This window comes from Pseudopipra pipra, chromosome 22 (genome assembly GCF_036250125.1).
Source record: "Pseudopipra pipra isolate bDixPip1 chromosome 22, bDixPip1.hap1, whole genome shotgun sequence".
NCBI lineage: Eukaryota > Metazoa > Chordata > Aves > Passeriformes > Pipridae > Pseudopipra > Pseudopipra pipra.
The window spans coordinates 2,993,482-3,015,715 of record NC_087570.1 but is presented as its reverse complement, the minus strand read 5'-3'; positions in this window follow the sequence as shown (position 1 = coordinate 3,015,715).

Below are 22,234 nucleotides of genomic sequence, written 5' to 3'. Positions count from 1 at the left end.
GCAGACACGGAGGCATGTTTTTCAAGCTGCAGCTCCTGGAGGTAGCTTGGCCTGTGGGGTCTTTCCCTCTTTCTCCACTGCACTGGCCAGCAGCAATATCCTGCAGGGCCTCTGTGGGTGAGCTGGGAGCCAGGCAGACACGAGCCAGCTCCAAGCCACAAGCTCTGCAGCCCCAGCCAGCACAGCCCCACGCAGATGTGCTCTCCCAGGGAACGTGTGCTGCTCTCCTGCAGTTCACACTCTGCCCAAACAATAACTCTTTACAGGTTGCACAAGGAGGACCTGAATTCCCCTTCCACCTCCCCTGCACTGATCTGCTCCAGCTCTGCCAGGCTGAGGGGTGAGGAGCAGGAGTGAAACCCGCTCCTGCCCATGGATCAGGATGTGCAGCTCTGCATACACATGATTTCCAGGCTTCCTGAGGGGAAAGGTCCCCATTTCCACGTAGTCCCTGGGCAGAAGAGAACTGCTGGGAGACAGCACGTTTCCTTTGCATGGGGCTTATCATTCCCATTGCCTTTGTGCCCCTCCCTGTCTGTCTGGCAGGCTACCTGGGCTTCAAGCAGAGATGGTATCGCACAAGAGGCCGATAAGGGCAGTGGGGATGTGGCAATCAGTGGTCAGAACCTCCCCTTTAATTGGGTCTGGTAGGACTGCCCATCAGTAAACAGATTGATGTGCTTGCAGGCTTCCCCCCACACCCTGTCTGCACGGCTTTCTGCCCTGAAATACGGTGTTGGAGCCACTAATTCCCTTTGGAAAGCTCCAAGCAGGTGACTCATGCCATGTACCTTAAGTCCCCTTTTTGCTCTGCCAACACTGATGCTCCCTCCCTCCCTCTCTCCCTCCCTTTCTCCCTCCCTCTCTCCCTTCCCTTCCTTTCTCTCTCTCTTTTTTTCTTTTATGGCTGGAATTTGTCCCCGTGGCTTTGACCCTGACACAGACAAACACCACCCCCCTGACCCTGGTTTGACAGGGATTTTATGGGAAGTCAACTCTTTTCTGCAGGCTTGGAACATGGATAAGGAGCAGGGCCGTGGGAGGGGAAGGGTCCACCTGTGTGATTTCAAGGAGAAACTTGAAATCCCTCCTTCCTGGGCCAGGGCTTGATCAAAAACTCTTGCTGGCTGATGCCTGGTTGTGGGTAGGAACTGGGCAGACAGCTGAGGTCCATCCCCTGTGTCCTGATGGAGAAAGGTGATTTCAGGGGCTGCTAATTTGTCTGTGGTGGACAATTCCAGCAGAGGAGACAAAGGCAGAGAAGGACAGAGAGCCTGAGATCCCACTCTCATCCCAGGAGGTGGGTTTTTTTCCCAGCAGGGCTTCAGCTGGAAAAGCTTCTCCTCTGCCTTTGGCACTTGTTCTGCAGTGCTGTCAGCCCAACACGCCTCCCCAGTCCTTAGACAACACTTTACACAGGTCTTTTTCGCTTTTTCTTACAGTCTTTACAGTAATTCTGGAAATAAATACTTCTTATTTTAGACCTGCAGCCTGGCAAACAGCTGGTGGCCTGCAGAAAGCTCTGCTAATGCTGCTGCTGTCTGGCTTGTGTCACTGTTTAATGTGATTTAACTGCGTAGTGTCAGAAGACAGTGGGGCAAAATGTGGCTGGGACGGGTAAATAACTATTTTTTGAGGCGTCTCTCCTTCAGCAACAGCTTGGAGATGGCTACGGTTGCTATGGGGCACATTTACTAACCCAAAGAAATCAGTTTGATATTAATTGAAAGAGCAAATGCAGAACTAAAACTGCTGCAAGTGGAAGTCTGCCTCAGATTTATGGTCCCTCTTACATTTGCTAGTTAAAAAAGTAGTACAAACATTTAAACACCAGCGGCAGTAAAGATAAAAATGTAAGTTTGATTAGATAAAGAATAAAGATACGGATTTCATATTTACACCTGGACCATAACCTTTGTTTGCCTCAAGTTAAGGCCACTCGAGTGCACAGGTATTAAGCAGAGATTTCCTGGAGGCCCAAACACCTCCTGGAGTAAATGAACTTTTGGGGGGGGTGTGTGGGGGCAGAGTCACTTTGAGAACAAACTCAGGGCCTGTGAGTTCCCTCCTGCAGGAGAGGAAGGGGTAGAAGGGAGGGTGTGAGCTCTCTTTGGGACAGGGAGGGAGGTGTTGGAGCAGCCCCTCTCCGTGGGGAAGAAAGGTGTGGGTTGTCACCTGCCTGGAGCCGTGGCAAGGTGGGAGCAAGGAGCACTCAGCCCCACATCCCAGCTGGCCAGGAGGGATGCTGAGGTCGCACCAGCCTCCTCCTCACCCACACAGCCATCCCTGTGAGTGCTGATGTGCAATCAGCACCGTCATCACCGCAGCCAAGCCCATCTCAGCCCCACAGTCCAGCAGGTCTGGTGTCCCTCCCGATGTCCCAGAGGTTGTAAGAGGGACAGACCCTCACCTCCACTCCCACAACGGGGAGAATTGCCACTTGCACCTCAGAAAGCCCCATTTTTTGGCTCTGGCCTGTGTTGGCATCAAGGTTAAATTAGTGCAGCTCTGTGGCCAGCAGGAGCAGGGAAGTAATTCTTGCCCTGGACTCAGGGCTGGTGAGGCCTCACCTCAAGTGCTGTGCCCAGCTCGGGGCCCCTCAGCTCAGGAAGGACATGGAGGGGCTGGAGCAGGTCCAGAGAAGAGCAACAAGGCTGGGGAAGGGACTGGAGCACAAGTGCTGTGAGGAGAGGCTGAGGGAGCTGGGGCTGTTCAGCCTGGAGAAGAGGAGGCTCAGGGGAGACCTCCTCACTCTCTGCAACTCCCTGACAGGAGGGGGGAGCTGGGGGGGGGGTTGGTTTCTTCTCCCAGGCAGCCATCAGCAAGACAAGAGGGCTGGGTCTTCAGCTGTGCCAGGGGAGGTTTAGGTTGGATATTAGGAAGAATTTCTTTCCAGAGAGGATGCTCAGCCATTGGAATGGGCTGCCCAGGGAAGTGGTGGATTCTCCATCCCTGGAGGTTTTTAAGAAGAGACTGGATGTGGCATCAGTGCCATGGGCTGGGAACCACAGCGGGGTTGGATCAAGGGTTGGACTTGATGATCTTGGAGGTCTTTTCCAACCCGGTTGATTCTGTGATTCTGTGACCTGGTGGCACTGCCCTCCTCCAAGCCACGTGTCAAGGGCACAGAGAAGCAGGCCTTGGGGACGTGGTGGCACATGCTTCCCTTTTTTTTCTTTTTTTTTTTGCACGCGTCCAGCGAGCAGATTCCATTTTAATGTCACGCCTGTGCTGCGGTGGTGGGGCATTCCTTTGAGTGTTGCCATGTGAGGCCAGGATGGTGCTTGGCTGTGGTTAAAGTGCTTTATCAGTTTTCTGAAGTCACTTTGTAAATAGCGGCAGCCAGAGGAGCCCCGGGGGTGAGGGGAGGGGAGGCGATGGGGAGGAGGGGAGAAGGGAGAAAAAAATAAAAGCAGGAAGAAAAAAGGGGCTTTGTTAATTTTAATAGGGTGTGTTATGTTCTTCCTTCATCTCCCAGATATGCCACACTTGGCGATGACAAGCTTTATGGAGACCTCGGTCGCCCCGAGCCTCCCCCCCCTCATCCCACCCCAGCCTAGTTAAAAATCCCACACTGCACAGCAGAGAACACAACTCGCATTGCGCTCCTGGCAGGCGAGAGGGGGTTGAAGCAGCGGCTCTGTTTTCATCACGGAAAAGCCTCCGGGCGCATATTTTTGTAATTAGGCTTTTTCTGCTCAGCAGTTTTTGCAGCTGTGATGACACTTGGGTGTCGCCCCCTGGTTTCTCACGCTCTCCCTGCCAAGGCTGGGCCACCGCCAAAAGCGCCGAGGTCACCCGGCCCCGGTGGCCCCCGCGCCGCCCCGCACGCGCTGGGGAGAAGGCGCTTGGCTCGCCCGGGCCATGGAAATGGGCCACGGGTCCTCCCCAAGGTCACCCCGAGCGCCTGCACTCGCCCTGCAGGCCGGGGAACAACAAGCTGGAGGCTCGGGGGTGGGTGTTTGCTCCCTCCTCTGCCTCGGGGGGATCAGGTTGGAAGGCACCGACAGAGGTCCCGGGCTGGTGCCGCCTCCCTGCTGGAGCAGGGTCGTCCCGGAGCACAGCCCGCAGGAGTGTGTCCAGAGGGTTCTGGAACGTCTCCAGTGAAGGAGACTCCACGCCCTTCTCTGGGCAGCCTGTTTTCAGTGCTCTCAATAAAGAAGTTCTTCGCGTTCAGGTGGAGCTCCCTGTGCATCAGTTTTTGCCCAGTTGTCTCTTTTCCAATTGCTCCATCCTTTTGGCACCCTCCCTTCAGATACCTAAAGACATGGATAACATAGGATGCTCCTATTTCTCCCCTGCAGCAAAGAAGAGGTTTCCTCTTCCCCTGACTTCCCCGCAGCGCCTGGCTTTTAAAGCAGGCTTTTCTTAGCCAAGGGAGCCCCTGGGGAGCCTTCCCTCCCTCCTTCCCTCCCTCCCTGCCTTGCCCGGGGATGAGGAAGGAGGAGGGGACGGGAGGGCCTGGAGCAGTTCCCACGCCCGGGGGGCCGCGGGGCTGCTTCCTCCCCTCGCAGCCCCCCGGGCTCTGGGAAGCGACAGGCGTGAGCTGGACACCGGGAGGCTCCGCGCCGCCCGCCCCGTCCATCCGCCCGCCCGCGCTCCCGCTCCCCCGCAGCTGCCGGCCCGGAAACCTCGCTCCAGCTGTGGCTTATTAAAGCCGGAATGTCTCTGCGGGACCCGGGGAGAGCCAGAAGGATCATTAATAACAACTAACTATGCTGCCTTGCGTGCCAGCCAAGGGCTGGAAGAGCAGCTCCCACACAGGAGGAGAGGGATGAGCCCCCCCCCAACACGGCAGTGCACCCACCTCCCCGGCCTGGGGGGCTTGTCACTGTGCCCCCCTTCTCCCATCCCGGGGCAAGGCAGATGGACATGATCCTTCCTCACGGGGATGCCCTCGCTGGGACCCCACGCTCATGAAATGCAGCTTCGGTGAGAGATGGAATCTGGCAGGAGCCTGACCCCGCTCTGCTCGCCCTCCCCCAGGGGTATGAGCTGACCCCAGTGCTGCATCTGGAGCAGCAAAGCCTCAGACCGGTGGCATTTTCAGCCCTAAGAAGCGCTTTAGCCCCGAAACTCGGGCTCTGCACTCAGATGTCAACCTGCCAAGCGATTGCGAGAAAGCAAATTCATTTCCTGCCTCAGTTTCCCCTTCCCCTCCTTTGCTCGGTGGAGCACTGCTGGGAGGAGGAATGGCCTGTGTCTCCTTGCAGGGGCCCCCGTGCTTCTGGTGTGCTGAGCCTCTACCAGAGGGAACATTCAGTGGCCATAAAGCATTCAGTGGATTTGCACTTTTTGCTTGTGAGTGCTCTGGAATTAAGATCCTCAGCTGTGTGCTGGCAGAGGCTGGCCCGGAGCCAGCTCCCACAGGAGTGGGTGGATGTCATCACGTTGAGGCCACTGAGCTCTGCATCTCAGCATCCTCTGCAGCAGCCCACTGCCTGCTGTGCCTGGGGAGTCTCTGGGCTTTCCCATTAAAAAAAAAAAAATAATAAAAAAAAGGAGTATATGGCAAGTTTTCAGGCTGAGGAAGTTGGGGCTGTTCAGCCTGGAGAAGAGAAGCCTCTGGGGTGATCTAATTGTGGCCTTCCAGGACCTGAACTGAGGCTGCAAGATGGAGAGAGACCATTTACCAGGGCCTGGAGTGACAGGACAAGGGGGAATGGCTTCAAACTGACGGGGAGGAGGTTTAGATTGGATATTAGGAAAAAATTCTTCCCTGTGAGGGTGAACCCTGGCACAGAGAAGCTGTGGCTGCCCCATCCCTGGAAGCATCCAAGGCCAGGTTGGATGGGGCTTGGAGCAACCTGTGCTAGTGGAAGGTGTCCCTGCTCATGGCAGGGGGTGGAATGGGATGGTCTTTAAGATCCCTTCCAACCCCAACCAGTCTGGGATTGTATGATTCCAAATCTACCATGTAAAACTACCCTATGGTGAAGAGCCAAACAGAGACTCTGAACATGCTTTTCCAGACATAGAGATGCATCCTATATCAGAGCTTTAATCCCTGAAAACTCTCCTGGTGATGTGCCTGCCATATCATGGGATCATGGAATGGTTTGGGTTGGAAGGGGCCTTAAAGCTCGTCTCGTTCCAACCCCCTGCCCTGGGGAGGGCGATGTACCTGCACATCTCTTACGTAGGAAAATACAGTTTCTCATTTTACATTGGACTTTCCTCCTGGTGCCACTTGCAGAATGGTCAGCTGAGCACCCAGACACACCAAAACACCACCCTGGAAGCACAGCATTTACAAAACAGATCCTCTTTGGACACCAGCCTATTTTATATAACAATGAAGGCTCTGTTTTGTTTTTTTTTTTTAATATAAATTTCAAATAAAAGCTGATTTTTCTGCTGAGATCTCTTGACTCCAGGAGCTGAAACCTGGAGTAAAACCACTTCATACTGCAAAATGCTCTGCTGAAACAAGGCTTAGCAGCAGCATGCTTGCCCTGAAAACTCAATCTTCTGATAATCAGGAAGAGGAAAGAAGCCAGCAGCTTTGAAAGAGCTTACTAAAGTGCTCTCGTTTATTCTTATTACTGAGTCCTGCATGCCAGCTTCCTTGTAAAACTCTTCTGTAAAAATATCTAGAAGGAAATTAGATTTTAAAAAAAAATAATAATATATCAAACCCTCCCTCTTTCATACCAATTCACAAGTCAGCTTGTTCAGACCCTAAGCAATAAGATGCATTTCTGGCTTTGGTTTTATTGAGTGACAGGCTGGCTTTATTCAGGGAACAGCCCAGCAGTGAGCCCTCATCATCTGGGTGGAATTCACACTTGAGACCTTGCCGGTGTCCAGGGCTGGTGCTGGGCTTGGCACAAGGGATTTCACCCTCTGAGCTGCATCTCTGTGTGTTTTGGCATAATTCCTCTGCATGTTCTCCTCCTTCTCACATTGTAGCCCCAGCTCAGGCCAGCTCCATCACTGTTCAGTCAGCTCCACAGAGCTCCCAGCAGAATTTTGTTTGGCCCCTCTGGCTTTTCCAGGACTATTTTAGTCGGCTGGCTTCAGCTGTAGCTGTTTCCTGCCCTGTCCCTGAGAGCAGAGACTCTGTTTGAGGGCTGGGGTGGCCAATCCTCGGAGTCAGGGCCACGGGAAGCACAGCCAGGGCGTGCTGGCACCACCAGCCACTGCTGTGATTCCCGTAAAATTCCTTTGGCATCTGCCTCAAGCCATCCACTTGTGATGCACTGGAGGTAAGGTTAAACCCAGGGGCTGTTGAGGGGGGAGCTGAGGGTTTGTTTGGGCTGAAAGATGCTTGATTAAGTCTCCACAGGCTCTCTAAGCTTCTCTAAAACTCCCTGTAAAAGGAAGCTGTAGACAGGTAGGGGGGTCAGCCCCTTCTCCCAGGTGACAAGTGACAGGACAAGAGGAAACGGCCTCAAGATGCACCAGGAGAGGTTTAGGTTGGATATCAGGGGAGATTTCTTCACTGGAAGGGTGGTCAGGCATTGGCACAGGCTGCCCAGGGCTGTGGTGGAGGCACCACCCCTGGAAGTGTTCCAAAAATGTGTGGATGTGGCACTTGGGGACATGGTAAAGTGGTGGACCTGGCAGCACTGGCTCAACAGTTGGACTTGATGATCTTAGGGGGCTTTTCCAACCTTAACTATTCCATGATTTTATGATTCTAAATCTCTCACGTGTCTCTGTGCTGTTGTTCCTACAAGGTACTCCCTGGTGGTTTGGGGGAGGTTGTTGCAGTGAGTGGAGGGGGCTGAGTACAGTGAGCAGCTGCTCCAGCTGTGGCATCACGTGAATTCACCACTGGTGTGTGTTGGAGTGGAGCTTCCCACATTTTGGGTGGGGAAACTGAGGCAGGGAGCAGTGCTGGCACTGGCTGAGCCCGGAGGTCACCTGGGGCAGGGCAGAGCTTGGTTTTACCGTGGTGCTCAAAGCGGTTTTGGCACAGCTCGTGCACATCCATCAGGCTTTTGCAAGATCCCTCTGTTGCCTCTGCAGGTCTCAGTCAGGGAAGGCCCATCCTGACCACTTTATATCCACTGCTGGGATATTAAAAATCCAACCCCCTGATGCAGGAAGGGGGAGTTGGTGATGGGGAGCTCATGAGGGTGGGCGCTGTGGCTCAGCCTGTGTTTTGTGGAAAGGTTGTGTTATATTTTGTTATGTTATATTATATGATATTACTGTGTCTGAATGCTGCTTATGTTGGTTTGTGCAAATTCACTGGCATCTTTAACCCCCAGCAGCCCCAAAGCTCCACAAATTAACACACCGCTCGAAACCGGCAGCTCCCGACCCCGGCACAATTACATAAAATTAAGTTCCAAATAAATTACAGAGGGGGGATCAAGAAAGAGAAGATTTTTGGGAAAGCCTGTATAATTGGCCTGGGCCTTTTGACCCTGTCTATTATGGAGGATCTGAGGCTCCTTCATTACCCGGCTCCGCGCGCATTGTACGTGTCAGCTCCCTCCGCCAGCGAGCTTCGGGAGGCATTTGGAATCAGACAAGTGTAGAAAATCCTCCCAGCTCTCCCAGATAAAGTCCTCGGAGGATTCAGGTCTCCGGGCCGCTCTTAGGCCTTTTCATTTGGATGCACCAACCTGCCATTAGTCACTGACCCTTCAATAAAGCTCAGTCAGAGTTCACTGGAGGCGAAGGGAATCGCTCCTCTCGCTGCTGCGGGACGGGGGCAGAGGCTGCTGGCTCCAGGAGACACTGGGGGTCGTCCCCTTGCAGAAGGAATATTTAGCTGATGCCATTTCTGTGAAATTCCTTTTTTTTTTTTTCTTTTTGGTCGCAGTGCAGTTTTTTGGGGGGAGGGTGGTGCAGGCAGCAGAGGTTCCCACTCATCCCGCGTCAGAGAAGCACTGCCTGAGGAGAGCACGGAGCAGGGCCTGGATCCTTCTCATGCAAGCTGGATGGGGGTTTATAGCACGTGGTGGAATCCAGACCTTCCCCCACGAGTGGGGAATCACGTTCATTATCATCACCATCAAATGGTTCGGGTTGGAAGGGACCTTGAAGGCCATCTTGTCCCATTCTCCTGCCATGGGCAGGGACACCTTCCACTAGACCAGGTTGCTCAGTTCCTTATGCATTAGGGAACTGGGGTCTCAGTGTTATTAGGGAACTGGGATCCCAGTCAGCATCCTTACTGCTGGTCCCTTCAAACCATTTGCTTTGAATGCTGCTGGCCCTGCTGGGCTCCAGTGCTGTGAGGAAGAGGAGGGGGTGTCCCTTCCAAGGGGATGTCCCTTCCAAGGGGATGTCCCTTCCAAAGGGGTGTCCTATCCAAGGGGCAGTCCCTTTCCCTTCCAAGGGGGTGTCCCTTCCAAGGAGGAGTCCCTTCCAAGGTGATGTCCCTTCCAAGGTCTTCTTAGGCTCAAAATATCTTGCCAACACCCACGTGCTGTGTCGTGTGCTCCAACACACATACCTTTCCCTATTTTAAACCTTGCCATGCTCGTATATTCATGGGAATGATGGATGTTTGGCCCAGCCTCGAGGATAACACGAGCAGAAAGGAGTAATGTCACAGGATTCACTGTGGAAAAGAACCAGAAAGACTGGGAATTTTTTTTTTCCCTGAGCCCAGCTCGGAGATATTCTTGGTGTAAGTTAATTTTCTCTGAGTGCAGCTGGGTCCTTGGGACAGCCTGTCATAATAAGCAGGTACAAATGGTAATAATACAGATCAGACTCCCAGTGTTTTTCTTGGAGTCATTAGCCAATTGCTTAATGATGGTGCATCTTTCCTGCTTAAATGGCACACAGGGATGCTCTCGTGTTTTCCAGACCCATCCCCAGCTGTGGGTAGGTGAGAGCTGGTGTTTGTGAGCAGTGGTTTTTTTCCCCTCAGACTTCTTCCCCTCTTTTGGGGATTGTTAAATATTCCCAAGGGATTTTTACAACTGGCTGATGCCACATTTTAAAAATAGCCTCTTCATGCATTTATTATCACCTACTTTTGAGGCAGAGTGTGACACAGACCTGTCTGTTCCCTGCTCGGAGTGTTTCTCCAAATTTCTAATAAATCAGCAATCCTGCTGCAGCTGACACGATTTTAGCTCATTGTCAAATGGGGATGAATTATGATATATCCACATTTAGAAAGAACTTTGAGATCTTCCAGTTACAAATAGCTCCCAGGGAAAGGAGAAGACTCAGTAAACCTGACAGGGACTATTTATGAAGGTTAAAGAGAAGTCCTAGAGACTGCTCTGGACCATTTTTATGATGACACGTGTTTCTAGGGTGTCTCTGTTTTGTTCTTGCCAGTGGTGGTTTGGGGGTTCCTTCCTTTGGTTTCTTTTGATTTTCTTCTGCCTTTGAACTTCTCTTGTCTTCACTAACTATTGTTTTTTTTTATTACATGTGGCTGAATTCTCTGCTTCAAACTGCGAACGAGATGATCAGAGTTGCAGCAAAAAGCAGCCCTGGATGTCGTGTGCTGGAAAGCATCTGTCACAAACACGGGTGTGGGAAATCCCGTGCTCGATTCGTTTAAAGCAACCGTGGAAACAGCACGGGAAAAACTGGGAAAATTTGCCCTGTTTTGCAGAAATATCACAGGAATTCTCCTTTCTGTGTGTTGGCCCTTGAGGACCTTAAAGAAGAATGGTACTGGTGTCCCCAGACATTCAGAAAATCACGAGTCAGCCCTGTATGTGCACGACGGTCAGGAAATGAAATTTAAAGTCGTGAGACTTAGAAGAAAGAAATGGGGGGTTTGGTTGCCCTTGCAGGTTTTTTTTTAGCCTCTGGTGTTTCCTCAAATTACATTTTTAAGCCACAAGGGCCGTATTTTCACCACTTTTTTCAAATGAAAGCTGAGATTCTCACAGTCATATGACTGCAGAAAGTGTGTCTTTACTCAGAGTAGAGCCTGAACTGCAGTAAAATGTGAATTTGTCCACTGTGAGAGCTGAGGATTTTCAATGAGTGAGCTGTAATGGCTGATTTAAATGCGTTGGAGGGGTAGCAGCAAACAGGTTGAGTATGGCCTGGGAAACTTCAAACCCATTTCTTTAAAGCTGAGTGTGTGCTCAAAGCTGTGCCTGCACTGAAGTCACAACAGTCCTGGCCAGAACCTGCCAGGGTGATCTTTCTGTGTAGGATTTGAGACTTGGAGTCTGTGTGGTTATTGGAAAGGAGGAAAGGAGAGGAAAATTCTCATCTTGCCCCCAGATTCAGTTCTGAGCAGAGAGCTTTGCCATGACATGGTGAGAGAAGTCTCGGTGTCCCTGTTTCGGTGATAATCCTCCATCACCTGCTGCCACGAGAAGTGCCTGGAGTGAGGGGGATGCTCCAGAGGAGTTCCAGATGTGGGAAAAGGCTGGGTTCTCCATTTTAGAGCACAGACTTTTTAATCAGGAGCTGCCCCTCGTGGTATTTGCAGCGATGCCCTGGAAGCCACACGCGTGAAGGTTGAGCCCTGCCAGGCTCTTCCACAACACTTTTGTCTGGTTCCTTTCCCAAGGTGAAATGTAGGACAGGATAAAGGGGTCGAGGCAGCAGGGGACCCTGCTGGAGAGGAGGGTGGGAAAAAACACAGCCCAAAAGCCACGGCCATCTATATATTATGTGGGGGGAAAAAAAAAAAAAGAGAAAATAGCTTGTGTTTTGGTGAGTGCCCCTTCCCTTGCTGCACCATCCTCCCATGGAAACGGGTCTCCCTGTTCTTGTGGAGGGAGCATGGAGACCAGAAATTGGATCTGTGGATCCTCATGGCCTTGCTGGTGCCCCTTTCCCCTTGGAGGAGCACGGAAATGCTCCTGAGGGCTGTCAGGCAGCCGAGGGCTGTCCTGCAGGGATATCCTGGATGGAAAAGGCAGCCCAGGACTGGGACGGGGACTCACAGAGCTGATGCTGCAGGGAGAGCTGGGCACCCTCCTCGCTCCACCCTCTCACATCAGGGATGCTGGGGGTCCCTGCCTGCATCCAGGGGAGTGTGGTGGGAGAAGGGAAGGGAAGGAGCTGCCTGTGTTCCAGCTGCAGCTCAGTTTCAAGGAAAATTTGCCCTTTCACAGTTGCTTAAGTGAAATGTCAGCGAATGCCGAATGCCCGGAGCCACATATGCTCTACACAAGAGAGGCTCCATAAATCAGGGAGCAGTTAGTGGGAAAAAATCAGGTTCCAAGGAGGAAAGCAGTGGGATACGATTTTTTTTCCCCCTTAAAGCCGGGGCAGCAGCGTTTCGGTTTATTATGCAGCCCAGCAGTGAAGGAATTCATCACATTGTCACTCCCCTGATTCTTTTTTTTTTTGTGTGTGTGTTTTGTTTTTTTTTTTTGAGGAGAGAGCGAGGGGGGGGTGTGTGTGTGTGTGAGTGTGGGTACGTGTGTGAGGTGGGGGAGGAACAAAGGGGCCGTGCAATCAACTTTGTATAAAATTGGCGCCGTGTCCCCGCTCACAAAGCGGGACAAAGGCTGGGGGGCTGGTGGCTCAGCTGGGAGTCAAGGCAGCACAGCTGTGACCAATGCCAACACAGTTCCCCTCAATATGGAGTGACCCTGGTGCTTTTTGCAACCTGCTTCCAGGCTCATCTCCAATAATTCTCACAAAGGACGGGAACAAACAAAACCTTTGTCAGCACTTCCAAGACTTTCCCTCGAAAAAAATCTTAAATATTTCATTAGACTCTTCTCAGGCCTTTCTTTTCTCTTTTTTTTTTTTTTTTTTTTACCTGATTTGGGCTTTAAAAAAAAAAAAAAAAAAAAAAAGGAAGCAAATTTGGACACTAAAACTCTGGGTCAACAAATGATTAAAGGAAAGGCTTAGAAGGAGAAGGGGTGGGTTTAGTGGTGGGGGAAGATGCTCGTGCTGCTGTCCTGGGTGGAACACCACAAAAGCAAGAAAGGAACTAAAAAAGAAGCTCTTCCACTTGGTAGTTAGTTTGTACGAGCTAGTATTTTTTTTAAACCTGTTTACTTAAACCCAAACTGAAATACTGTGGCCAGTGAGCTGGGGGTGCTCAGACAAGGCTCTCAGGCACATGGTGGGAGTCTTGGGGTTGTCCTGTGCAGGGCCAGGAGTTGGACTTGATGATCCTTGTGGGTGCCTTCCATCTCAGGACATCCTGTGATGGATTCCCTCTGCCACCAACAGAAAACAGTTGAATGGCCTAACAGGAGTTAGGCTGCTCCTCCTTGCAGCCTGACTAAGCTGGATCAGGGGGAAAAAAAATCAAAGTGTTAGTCCTTGTCTGGGAGAGAGGTTTGGGAAACCAGCATTTGGCCTGTCACCATCATATGTCCTCTTAGGCATCACCAGGGTGGGTGCCCAGTCACATCAGCCCAGGGTCAAACCAGGAAGCTGCATCCATGGCATGGATGCTGAGTGTCAGCACTTGGGATGATGGGCCCTGACTCCTTCTGGCAGAGGTCAGGGGATCAGAGAATGGTTTGAGTTGGAAGGGACCTTAAAGGTCATCCTGTTCCACCCCCCTGCCATGGGCAGGGACACCTTCCACTAGCCCAGGTTGCTCCAAGCCCTGTCCAACCTGGCCTTGGACACTCCCAGGGATGGGGCAGCCACAGCTTCTCTGGGCAACCTGTGCCAGGGCCTCCCCACCCTCACAGGGAAGGATTTTTTCCTAATATCTAGTCTAATCTAAACCTACTCTGTGGCCAAAGGACGTAAAAGCTTCAGAAAGAGGAGGTGAAGAAGGGAAAGGAAGAAGCCAAATCCCTCCTCTCCCAACCTTGACCAAGCCTACAAAATGACCCTTTTCCCAGGTTGTGAGTGCCCTGATCTGCTCCACAGGCTCTCCCAGCCATCCCTGAGCTAACAAAAGGATCTGGTTACAAATATTAAACACTTCTTAATAACTCTGCCATGCCATGCAACAGAGTCCATTCTGGTCTGCTAAATGACTCTGAAAAGACTTCTTTCCTCCCCTGCTTCCCTTCTCTTGCCTGGTTTTAAATAGCTCCCAAGTGGTAGGAGCAGCACAATGCCATCACTCTGCCTTTGTTTCAGCCTTGATTTAGCCACCCTTTTAAGGACCCTACTGAATAATTCAGTGTTATCATTCAGGATGACGCTGGATTATTACAAGGGTTCCTTCCCTCCCTTCCCCCCTCCTCTTCCCTCACCCCCCCCCCACACCCCCCATAACCTTTAAATTCCTTTCACACGTGAATGGGTTCAAAGGAAGTCGTGTAAGGAAAACACACAACGAGGAGGTTGCTGCTCTCCCCCTCTGCTGTCAGTTTGATAAATATAATGTGTCACCAATTAAAAACTCATTGCCATTCCCCGGCTGCAGCCATCGCCTCGTTAGGGCCCTCCTCCCGGGGTGGCTCCCAGGATCTGCTGCTATCATTGTTGATAACAGAGGGCCTGTTTTTTTCCCATCCTGGGCCATTTCAGTGCTACACATTGGCATGTAAATAAGTTATTCACTCGACATCACTTTCTGATAGAAAAATGACCATGAAACTCTTTGATTTTGGGTTTGCTCTTGTCACCGGCGCACAATGAAATCAAGAGTTTCAGTTTTGTGTCTGTGGCTTGTGGAGGGCTTTTATATTTTTTTTTCTTCCTTTTTTTTTTTTTTTTTTTTTTGGCTTTTCTCTTTTTCAACTGCCTCTTTTCAGCATTTGTATGGAAATTGTCCCATGGCACAGTTTAATGCACAGTTTGACCTGGTAGGTGTCCCGGCTTCAATATAGCAGATTGTTGTTTATTTTTGCCCCTCCCCGGGAACATTAAAAAACAATCCGGGTCATCGATAAAAAAAAGATGTTTTCTTTTTTTTTTTTTTTTCTTTCCTCTTTGGGCTATTAATGCCTTTGAAGAAGAGAGGTGTGGCTGGCACCAGGGACCCCCTGATCTTTCCCATCAGGGATTCATGGAAGGGACCCGGCTGGGACAGTCCCACAGCTCTGCTTTGCCGCAGGGTGCAGCGAGGGAAAGCCAGTGGTTATGGAGGGCAACCTCTCCCTGGAATATTAATGCATTCCTTCAGTCTCCCTGCCTCTCTCCAGCTGCTTTTCCCTTAGGTATTTGCATTTGTTGCATTCCAGTTTCCTTCTCTCAGCAGCTCACAAACCAAACATATTTCGCACGGTTTTCCTCTAATTTTGCCTCAATTTCTGGGTGCTGGGCACCTTCCCCAGGGTCAGAGCCAGCCAGCATCCTCTGGAGACTTGATTCCCTGGCCACCAAAATCAGTGGGAGGTTTCCCAGTGGAAACTGGGTCTGTGGTCCTGTCAGTCCTTCTGGATCCCCACAGACACTCGTGAAGCCTCAGGGAGAGCAGCCAGGAGAAGAGGGCTTAGTTTTTGGGGGGCAAAAAGCTGTTGGGTTATCACTGGAAAGCTGTCCAGGATGTGAGCAGGATGGGTCCATCTGTGTGCCTCAGCTGCAGGCTGAACCATGAGACCAGCTCTGGGGAATCCAGCTGGATGAAATGTGGGCTCAGCTCCACTGTGGTCAGAGCTCCCTCTTTTATCAACCTGAGAGCTCCAGTGCTTTGCTCTCGAGCCACAGCAACCTGACATGGAACAATTCCAGACAGAAAACACCATGACTAAGCTCTGGGGCTTCCTATTTTTTTTTTATTTTTTTTTTTATTTATTTTTTTGGTGTTTTTTTTGTGAAACTTCGACAGAGCTTTTTGGAGAGGAGCTTTCATTTTGGGGAGCTGGGACACCGGTTTCAGCAATAAAGATGATTCTGTGCAGCGTTTGAAGTGGAAATGCATGCAGATTGGAAGCTTGTGTGCTCCCAGCAACGTTCTGGAAAGCCTTGCTTGTTAGATCAATTTAATAAAGCCATGAGTTTCTCCCACCCACCCCATCCCTGCTGGCCCAGCCTCTCTCCAGGGCTCAGCCTGCAATCTCTGCTGTGAAGCTTCCCCTCAGTCTGCCAAGCACTACCTGCAAGATGGGGAGTTCCCTGGAGCTGCAAGACAAAAGGATTTGCAATCAAAGCCTTGGAATAGAAAAAAGAAAAGAAGGGGGAAAAAAAGGCATCAGGAAGTTTTTTTTTTCCATGTGCATCCCTGCTGTTTGGGAAGTGGAAGGGGGAGAACTGGGGGTTCTTCTTGCCCCATTTACAGTGAGGATATGTGGGCATGGATGTCTCCCACAGTCCTGGATCCCCCCAGCCAGTGGATCTTTTAAGTGTTGGTTGTCAAAATCTCTTATCTCCTTTTGTGGCCCCATGGTAGAAAGAGGATGATGGAGCTGTGGGACACAAACTTGCCTTTATATGCACTGTTGTCCTTGCTTGACTTTCAAGAGAACATGTTCTCTGCTTTGGTGGGAAAAAAAAATGAGGTTCAAACTCTGTGGGTGAAGCAGAGGGAGGAGAACAAGTTGGAACTCTTATTCCATACGCCCAGTCTCATTCTTCTTTTTAAACTAAATGCATTTTGAGAGAGTTGAGAAGTAAAAAAACATTCCACAGCAAAAGTCTTCAACTAAACCCCTGCCCTTGGCAAGGGGTTTGGGATGAGGTGATCTTTAAGGTCCCTTCCAACCCCAAATATTCTATGATTCTGTAGTTTTGAAAAGTCCTAAAAGAGAGGGGGGACATTATCCACAGCCTCGTTGGGGAGATGAAAGTGTTAGAAAATCAATCCAGAGATTAGGGCAGGGAAGAGGGCAGGACAAGGGTGTTTCCTTCTCCCAACGAAGTGCACTCCCAGCATCCTGGGAGAGAAACAAAACTTGGGGTGTTCAGGAAAACGATGGCAGAGGGTGAAAAAAGTCCATCCCTCTTCTCACCTAAGAAAGGCCTTTATGAGGTTTATCTCCCCGTGTGAAAGGCAGCTCTGGGTGCTGACACAGCCCAACACCAGCGGGGTGACTTTTGCCTCCCTCCCTCCCGAGATTATTTACCTCCCTCTCGGTTTGAAGTCCCCAAAGCCTGCGTGAAGCCCCACACTTCTCCCCACCCCTCCTCCCCCTCCCTGCCTCGTTATTCTTTAACTTTCCGAGGCGACTGTCCCCTCTGTTTACCCGGCTGCAGCGCCAGAGGCGAGGGTGTGCGGGGACTGTTTATCCCCTGTCAGTCCCTAACGCGCCATCCCTCACCCCCGGGGTCACCCGAGGGATTGACACCCTAACCCAGGGGCCTGGATTCCACCCTGCCCTCCTTAGAGATGCACCAGGCTGTCAGTAACGAGGCCACAGGTTTATTCAACTGAGATCCCCAGATCTCAAAAGATAATCTGGGAATAATTGGGACTTAAGGAACTTGTGGGAATCTGATTTTTTTTTCGCGGGCGCTGCCATTCATGAAACAGATGGACATCTTATTTCTCCCTAATTTGATGGGCTTTCTTGACAAAATGGCAGAGGTTGCACTTTGCTACAATAATAACCTGCCACTCAGACTTTGTAAAGGGGTTTGTGGAGGTTTCTTCTTAATTAGACCGTGTCTCACTATCAGTGAGGAGATGGGTGTGTGTGCGCGGTGCTGGGATATTCTGAGCAGCTTCTCTGCGTGATGGAGCCCAGAAAAGAGGGGAGAAAAATCAGGGAGGGGGGCTTTCATGTTCGTGTGTCAGGTTGGGTTGGTTTTTTTTTTAAGTCTCATTTGAAAAATAAAGATTGGGACCGTGAGCTCATTGTCCAGAGGATAATGTATTCATGGATTTGCTCCTTCTGCCCCTCGAGGAACAACAGCGAGGGGCAGCTTTTCCCTGGGCTTGGGGGGCAAGTTTGAAAGCTTTGCAAACCCCTGGGATTACTCTGGGTTTGCAAAACCCACTTTTCACGTGCAAAAAACCTGTCCAGTCCTGCCATTTAACCCCTGACCTTCTCTGCTGCTTCCCTTTCCCTCCAAAGGAGGTCCTCTGGTCACAGCCTGGGATCCCAGTCTCCTCTCAGGCACACACGGGTGGGAGGCAGCAGCGTGCTCTCCTTGCCATCCAGTCTGCAAGTAGAAGGCAACTGGGGGCTTTTTGAATTATTCAGATGGAATTGCTCATACCCCAGGGAAGTGCTGGAGTCACCATCCCTGGAAACACCCCAAAAAAATGAGTAGATGAGGCACTTTGCAATATGGTTTAGTGGCTGTGGTGGGACTGGATCAAAGGTTGGTCTTGATGACCTTGGGAGTCTTTTCCAACCTTAATGATTCTGTGATTCTCTGCTCAAGCAGCGGGTAAAGAACGAAACCCAACTGCTACCAAAAATGGACATATTTGATGTTATTTTTGTTTGCCTAATTTCTGTGCCCTTAGAGCCTGTGCTTTTAGCTTTTCCCAGATGGACTAGTGATTCACCTGGGGAAAGCTGAGCTCATTGTGCAATCCAGAGACTGCAGGATGTGAGAAGGCTGCCCTGCTACCATTGAGTGGGTCCCACTGCAAACTGCACCTGCTCTGCACACGAGGAAATAAAGTGACTTCAGGCTCTGAGGTGGGGTGAGGAGAACATCACCTTGACAACTTCATCAGCATTTCCCTCCCCTCTTTTTTCATCAGGAGCAAAGCCCAGTATTTGCAGGATACACAGCTCCCCAAAGGAAGGAGGAGCCAACAGAGGTGGTAAATCAGTCTAATACACAATACAGTGTTTATCTTCTTCTTGTCATATCTCCTGTCAATAGCACTGTGGGATCCATTCAATACACCCTTTATCCAGCTTCCTGCCTGTTTTCTCAGCTGGCATAACCAGGCTTCCCACAGCAGGTCCTGCTCCTGGCAGGGCTGGCTCTCTTCTTCCTTCATCCGTAGCAAGGCTGAAGGGTGTTCTGGAGGAGGTCTGAAAAGGGCACGTCCTGTGTGTTTTCCTGAGGCTGATTTCAGGAGATGTGGGCCCCTGCTCCAAGGGAGCTGTTCCAACAGGATCTATGGAATAGGGGGCAGAGGGTGCAGAGGCACCAGGTTCCACCAAGGGCTCATCTTTCACCTTATTTATTAGTAGGCAACTGTTCCCATCAAGAACCAATAACTGGGTGGATGCAGCCTGTCCCCCTCCCAACCCTCATGTCTTCATATCTCTAGAGGAAGGTGTCCCTGCCTGTGGCAGGGGGTTGGAGTGAGATGATCTTTAAGATCCCTTCCAACCCAAACCATTCTGTGATTCTGTGATTCACAGGCCTTACCTTTACATTTTACTGTCTGTCTCAAGGGTCCAGTTAATTCTTCACAGAGCTTCTTCTGGTGGGTTTCTGTCTGGGATGGGGTTCCTGGGAGGTTTTTGGAGCATGCTTTGGGAGGTTTGGGCTATGTTTTGTAGAATAAAGGCTCTGCCACTCCCCCTTCCTATCCAGCATGTCCTGGCTGTGCTGTTGAATATCCATCAATCCTTGGCTGTCATCAAGATGTGACATTTGTTGGTGCTGAGGAGCCTGGGGCAGTGTGTAAGAACCCTCTGAGCACTGCATGGAATCATGGAATGGTTTGGGTTGGAAGGGACCTTGAAGATCATCCAATCCCACCCCTGCCATGGGCAGGGACACCTTCCACTAGCCCAGGTTTCTCCAAGCCCCATCCAACCTGGCCTTGGACACTCCCAGGGATCCAGGGGCAGCCAGAGCTTCTCTGGGCACCTGTGCCAGCCTTGTGCCTCCCTTTTCTGCCTGCTGGCAGCCTGGGGCACCCAGGGGCCTTTAGCAGCTGCTTTTGTGGCACGACCACAGCAGCCTCAACACCACTTCCTTCGCCCTGAAACTTCCCCCAAAAACTACCCGAAGAAACAAACCCTCCTCCTCCTCCTCCACTGAGATCCTCACTGCTAAAATGAGTTTCCCCCGAGCTGCCCATCAGCTTGGGCTCAAGATGTTTTCTCTCTGCCTCTTTGCAAACCTCCCAGGGCAACCGTGTTTAAACAAAACCCCAGCCCTCCTCCGCTCTGCAGAGCAGCCAAAGTTTAAAAGGAGGTCAGCACCATCGTCCCACCTTCTGCAAACACAGCCCTGACGTGCCTGGATGGAGCCAGGACATGGAAGGGCTGCCAGGAGGCTCCTCAGGGATGACAGACCCCTCCACCAGCGGGTACCACCGCGGAGCATCTCGGCTTGATTTATTCTTCTCAGAGATGAGGTGGTACCAAGGATTTAAAGAAGCCCATCTAATAGAGTGCTGGAAATTATAAATCAGTGGGGCTTTGTAAAGGTTATTACTTTAAACAAAGAGGGGGTTGAATGGAGCCAATTAAACGGCACCTGAATTGATAAACAAACTGGTTATTGTCGGGGGCTATTCTGCAGCTCTGGGGGTCCCCCCTCGCTGGAGGCCTGGGGATAAATTTACATGTGATTGGAGTTTAATGGGCCGCAACAGGCCTCCCATCCCATCACCATGGAAACCGGCCCTTTCTCAAGATTTTAAACAGTCTGAAATGTCCTTTTATTGTCTGCTCATGTGAGCCCAACGGGGTGGGCGCTTGTATGTATCAATTTGTTTCTGTCGCCCGGGCATGGCACTGCGAGGCCATGAATATATTGGGGGGGGGGGACACGACGGCGTGGGGACAAAGGGCCCAGCTGATGGGGCTCCATGGAGACCCCGGAGCCCTGCACGCTGGAATGGTGACATATGGTCTGGGATGACCCCGGGCAGCCCCCACAATGGGCAACCACCCTGCCCTGCCCGGCCGTCCAGCCCCGGCAGCCCTGGCTGTTCATCCCCTTGGCCAAGGCAACCCGCCTGCTTGGGGGCTTTTTTTTTTAATTCCCCCCCCCCCCCTCCTAAAATCTCACTGAGGAAGAATGAGAGAGAGAGAGAGGGAGAGGGAGAGAAAAGGAATAAAGGCAGGAAGAAAAGGCTCTCCATGTCCTCCCAGAGATGTTTGCTTTCCACTTGATTGGAAGCTGAATGAACGTCGGAGCGGCACGGGCACGGGGCAGGAGTGGGGGAATGTTCTCTGGTGGTTTGGGTTCAAAGGGACCTTAAAGATCATCCAGTCCCACCCCCTGCCATGGGCAGGGACACCTCCCATTAGACCAGGCTGCTCCAACCTGGCCTTGGACACTTCCAGGGATGGGGCAGCCACAGCTTCTCTGGGCAACCTGTGCCAGGGCCTCACCACCCTCACAGGGAACAACTTCTTCCCAACATCCAGTCTAAATCTCTCCTCCTTCAGCTTAAAGCCATTCCCTCTTGTCCACAGCCCCTCTCCTTGGAACCCCTTTAGGCACTGGAAGGTCTCCCCAGAGCCTTCTCTTCTCCAGGCTGAACAACCCGACTTCCCAAAGGTTGAGCTGGATCAGGCTGAGGGTCCACCCAGCCCTGGACCCCCCTGTCACCACAGCCAGCATTAAATGTGTCCCACGAGGCCGGGGAACATGAAGGATATTCACCCCACCCCCCCAGTTTGACTCTTTCCAGGTGACTTAGTGTCAAACTGGATTGTTTTGCATTGTTTCACCTCCTTGACAGGACTGTGAACCGTGTTAACTCTGAAACCTGTTTTCCTGAAAAGGCCCCACCTGTGAGCTCTGTCTGGTGACTCCACAAGCCAGCGGTGTTTGCATGTGGACACGTAACCCAGACACCTCTGGTGTTCCTCCTCCAGGGACGTTTGTCTGAGGGAGAGCCAGGGGTTTGGGTCATTTGTAAGCGAATCTGAAATTCAGACCCAGAGAAGTCAGCAGGAACAAACTGCCACACCAGTGTTGTGCAAGCACCGGGGCTGAGACCAAACAGGAGAAGGCCAGGATGGGGGAGAAAAACCCTTCTTTCAAAACAGTGAATTTCCAAAAGAAAAACTTGCTCAAGTGGGTAAAAAAATGAAAAATCTCCTTGCCCATTCGCTTCAATTGATTTGCCAGGCTGTGTGATGCTCACAATAACGTGGTTACTGTTTGTTTCTGTAGGGGAGAATCCTGGGACAGGATGCTGTGTGTGATATCAAAAGATCAGTTCTTCATTGCTTTCCACCCCTCGTCCTCTTCTGCTTTCAGAGCCGTCCTGCATCTGCTGTGGACACGGAGCTGGTGTTAAGGGGGCCTGGAGATAAGCTGCATTCCCCCTTTCATCTCTGGGTGTGAGTTTGTCTCCAAGTTGCATGAGGAGGGGAAGTTATTTCCTGGCAGTTTGGTGGTCTGGATGCAGCGAGTCCATCAGAGCTGGGAGAGAAAAAAACCCCCCAGTGTTCCCTCTACTCCCTGTCTCAGGAAAATTACAGCAGTCAGAGAGGGAATTCCTGAAATCAGGAGTCAGGAGTCACTGCCTTGTCAGTGCAGTGTGACAGATCTATAGCAGAGGCTGCTCTTCAGGAGACCAGATCTGCTCCAGCATCTGCTTGGGCTGTAGGAGATCTCCTGCCTTCCAGGAACTCAATAAGTTGCT